The sequence below is a fragment of the Penaeus vannamei genome, chromosome 33, assembly GCF_042767895.1.
Source record: "Penaeus vannamei isolate JL-2024 chromosome 33, ASM4276789v1, whole genome shotgun sequence".
Lineage (NCBI taxonomy): Eukaryota > Metazoa > Arthropoda > Malacostraca > Decapoda > Penaeidae > Penaeus > Penaeus vannamei.
The window spans coordinates 10453097-10458096 of record NC_091581.1 but is presented as its reverse complement, the minus strand read 5'-3'; the positions used below and the strand labels follow the sequence as shown (position 1 = coordinate 10458096).

General features: G+C 39.1%; 1 protein-coding gene across 2 annotated transcripts in view; it reads left to right on the top strand.

The window, feature by feature from the left end:
• LOC113817706 (uncharacterized) overlaps window positions 1–918 on the top strand; it is a 7079-nt gene extending 6161 nt beyond the window's left edge. For both annotated transcript variants that reach the window (XM_027369786.2, XM_027369795.2), the window contains one exon: window positions 1–918. This exon is cut by the window's left edge and continues 866 nt beyond it. The gene's annotated coding sequence lies outside the window, so the exon portion shown is untranslated.
• Window positions 919–5000: the final 4082 nt, after the last annotated feature.

The following is a 5000-nucleotide window of genomic DNA, read 5'->3' as shown; positions in this document are numbered from 1 at the left end:
AATATTAAATAAATGCGTTATAAAATCAAAGTGATATGCATTGTCAATAGAATATTCAAAAAGGCCTTCCTAGCAATATCTGTTTCCTAATGTCTGTCATTTATTTCTAATGGATTTGAAAACCCTACATATTAGACAGCATTTAGTTACCAATCTTTTCCTTTCTAATGCTCACTCATTATTTTTGTTCCTAAAATAAATTCGTATTAAATTACTACCTATGCTATGATCGCTTGCATATCAACCTTATCAACAAGTTTTACTTTTATTTACTTTCTGAAATTCAAGAGATCGATCTCGCCCTTAATCTCGCTATTTAGATTGCAAGAAGCTATACTTTTCTGCAAATGCAACGAACAGATAACTTTTTCCGTGTCTTTTTCCAACGCCAAAAATTTCCATTACAGTTTTCTCCACACCCTGTTTACTACTTTCGGATTCAAGTCACATCGACTCGTCGGGAAGTTTGGCGTTATTTCCATGACTGTATTTTCATCATCATAGATTAAGCAAGCATCCTGCTACGCAACTATGCATCTCGGTTGAGATAATAGTAATAATAATAATAATAATAAAATAAATAAAAAACGGGAGTCGGGAGACTAGACTTCCCACTTCATGAAGCTTGGACTGCCCGAGATTGTCAAGCAGGCAGACCGACCATGACAGCGCTTGACAGAGGGAGAAACCGGAAACCAGAGTGTACAAAGGTAACGAAATAATGGTGATAGATCTCGCAACTTGCTAAGTAACTATAAGGTTTTGGATTAGTATTTCATATGTATGCTTATTGTTGGGGGGGAAATGAAAGTAAATGAGGAACTTTGGTATACTTCTTTCATTTGAAGTTATTTTCAATGAATGTCACGCTGGTAGAACGCTACTAAATGAATGAACCAACACACATACAAGCATACGCACGCGCACACACACACATATGTGTATATACATATATATATATATATATATATATATATATATATATATATATATATATATATGTATGTATATATATATATATATATTTATATATATATATATATATATATATATATATATATATGTGTGTGTGTGTGTGTGTGTGTGTGTGTGTGTGTGTGTGTGTGTGTGTGTGTGTGTGTGTGTGTGTGTGTATGTGTGTGTGTGTGTGTGTGTGTGTGTGTGTGTGTGTGTGTGTGTGTGTGTGTGTGTGTGTGTGTGTGTATGCATATGTATGTGTATATATATATATATATATATATATATATATATACACACAAATATATAAATATATATGTATATATATAAACATATATTCATTTATATGAATATGTCATATATAAACATATATAGCATCATCATCAAAGGAGCCGACACTGACAGGGGCCGCATAGCCACATTCACCCTCCGCTTCCAGCCACAATGGTCCCTCATGACGAGTCGCCAGGCAGGCCCTCGGCCCATCTCTGGTTCTTCATGACAGGTCTGGTCGAGCTGCCCAAGACACAAGTTCCCAGGTCTTCCAATAGGCCTCCTCCATGCAGACATCAGGTTGTCTCATATAGCCTGAGTTGGCAGTCACGGATTATGCAAGTAACTGGTCCCATGCCAGTCTCATGGTTAAGTCGGTTGGACACATGATCCTGCCAACTGTACCCCATGATCTGGCACATGGACTTGTTACAAAAGGCATCGAGACGTTATTCCGAGGCACTAGATAGCATCCAGGTCTCGCTTCCATAAAGCAAAACTGGCAGTATCAAGGCACTAAAGGCACGTTACTTAGTCCTGCATAGGTACCAGCACCTCCAAATACTCTTGTTGGCTGAGGTCATAGCTTCTGCTGCGAGACCAATCCGTCTACTGACCTTGGTCTGACACCCCAGAGGCATGAACTGCACTACCAAGGTATGTAAACTTCTCTGTGACTTCAACGTCCTCGCCACAAGCATATATCGACTGAACGGGTTCTCCTAACAGGCCCCCAAAATCCTGGATTTTGGTCTTAATTCAGGAGATCTGGAAGCCCAGAGCCTTCGCCTCAGAACTGCATCATCCGCAAAGTCGAGGACCTTGATATTGCTTAGTGTTAGATGCAGTATGTTGGTACAGCCCTAATTCAAGGGTATCAGAATAACTTGTGTAGTTCCACATTTATTTTCGTTACAGCCTAGTCACAAGAAGCATTCGAGTTGAAAACAAACCCGTATAAGAAACCAATAACCCACAATAGAGATGAACATTAATTTGAATATAAAACAAAACAAAATACAAGAGATGCAAATAAATCTGTATAAAAAGAGCATCAGCACATTGCGAAATATGAAAAACAGAATATGACAAACATTATCCTATTATTGAAAGAACTTAGGTCTTCACAAAGCATTGCCAATTAAAGCAAAGCATCAGAAAATAAAAGGGGTTGGCTATAGAACAACTGCCACTGAAAATGTCACAAAACACTACCGTTGGGGGGCCGCGGCGCTGAACAACAAAGTATAATAATAAATATACACACTGTTAACACTCACTTTGTATCCCAATAAGTTCTGCAAAGCAACTTCTTCATAAAATCCATTCCACGGTCGTTGTCACTCAAAATCAAAGGATAGGAAAAAAAGGCATTTGGCCCACCCAGTACAGACAGCAGTTGCCTTGGTTTATCTTTTGACGGGTAGCTGCAAGAGTTGACGCAGTGATATCGCACGCAAAGGAGTATGGGTAGTGGCGCGCGGTTTGAACGACTATCCATGGATACTTACCAACTAAATCAGATTTTCTTTCCTTTTAAGAAAATAAATATTTAAGATTGCGTAGTATTCTACACCTAGTGTTGTTCCACTCTCACTTTGGAAGGTAGCTCTACCCATTATCCAGTCCATGCAAGTGTTGAAAAGTGTTGGTGCAAGGACACAGCCTTGCCTCACTCCTGAGTTAACACAGAAAAACCTCGACAGGCTCCCACCACACTTTACAGCACTTTCAGTATATAGACTTGTTATTAATCCAATAATCCAAGTTGGAATTCCCCTGTCTCAGAATCTTCCATAACGATTCGCTATGTGCCGAATCAAACGCCTTCTTGAAGTCGATGTAGTCTGCGAGCAGCCCACGGCCGAACTCGTGACGACGTTCTACAATGACTCGAAGCGCTATGATACGATATATTGTGAACTTGCCAGGAGTGAATTCAGATTGCTCCGGTCTTTGGTGCCTTAGCAGATGGTTGCCTATCCATTTCACGGAATTGTGGGGAAGTGCGGTAGGAAGAGAAGGGGGGAGGTATCATCGGTAACATCTGTTATTAGGTCAATACCTTGACCTATGTCAGCAGCTGGGTTTATGTTTGTCTGTTTACCTCTTCTGCTTCCTCTTACATATTCAGACATGAGATATAGCCATTGTTATCACTTATGAAAGGAGGGGGGGGGCACCCTCCATATACCTACTTCCTGTTATGACACATCAGGTACGTAGGTAAGGGTCAATCTGTATCAGGGTATGGGGAAGATGCGGGAGGGGGGAGGGAATCACCATCAACACCTGCTCTCGGATCGATAGTTTGGCCCATGTCAACAGCTGGATGCATGTTCGTTTGTTTTTTCTTCTTTGTCCTCTCCCATTATTATTATTATTATTGTATTTGTTTTGGAAGGGGCACGCTACAGGTGTAAGTGTTCTCCCTCATTACTTGGTGTTATTGATTTCCGGTTATGCCATCGATTATGGGGATTACTTTCGGAAGTCATTAGGCTTACTTCCTGTTATGACACGTCAGGTACGTATGTAAGGTGTCATTCTGTCCATGCTATTACTACTTATATATATATATATATATATATATATATATATATATATATATATATATATATATATATATATGTGTGTGTGTGTGTGTGTGTGTGTGTGTGTGTGTGTGTGTGTGTGTGTGTGTGTGTGTGTGTGTGTTGTGTGTGCACGTTTGTATATAGTATAAATATATTTCTATATATGTTTATGTAAGCATACATGTATAAATGCATGTATATGTGACTATTTATATGTATGTATATAGGTTTGTATGTGTATGTATGCATCTATACATGTATGTATGTACACACGCACGCGCGCGTGCTATCCTAAACAACATAAGATTATTGTTGAAATAATCATATCAAGGATTTTCTAGAATATCAAAATGGAACATCATGAAAAGTATGGGAACCACTGACATATATATATGCGCGCGTGTGTGTGTGTGTGTGTGTAATGTAATCGTCATCAGGTTTTCCCCTTCATTATCTCTTATCCTTTTCTCACCCCTTCACGTCTCCCTTCACCCCTTTTGTAATATTGCTGGTTCCGATGTGATTATGTGGGGAGTATACGTTCCCACATGTAAAGTACTTTGTTGTTGTTGTTGTTGTTTGGCCTTGAAGTTAAAGTTGACGCAGATTCTATACTTTATTACTGCGGAAGTTCGGTTGCTTTGTACAGAGAGGGTCAGGCGTGGTAGATGCGCCATGGGAGGAGTGGGACGTCTTGGCGAGAGGTCTGTGTCGACTACAAAAACTGTTATGAAAAAAATCGTTATGAGACATTTCATAATGGATAGCATGGACGAATATAAAAAAACACAGAAATACGTATGGTCATAAGATGGTATCGCGAAGAAGAAACAAGGGATACCTTATGTACTATGGTATGCGAGAAGAGTTATGATGTTTACAAGAACTAAAAAGCTTCGTGATAAGATATAAAATCTGAGTATTCGTAAGATATAAGGTATTTGGATATCAATGATTATATCGAATACATAGTGATTCAGATTAAGCAGTTTCTAGCGAACCTTTTGAAAATAAACGAGACATAATTACACAGTCATCATAATAACATGAGTAATAAGGGTTGGAATGGTGTGATCTAAGGGGTCTTTGTCATTGTTGTAAACCTGTTACAGTCGGCGGAGGACAATTAAATTAGTATAAGATTGTGAGGCGAGAGGTCAGAGGAACAGTTCACCATGCTTCTCCCTTTCTCAG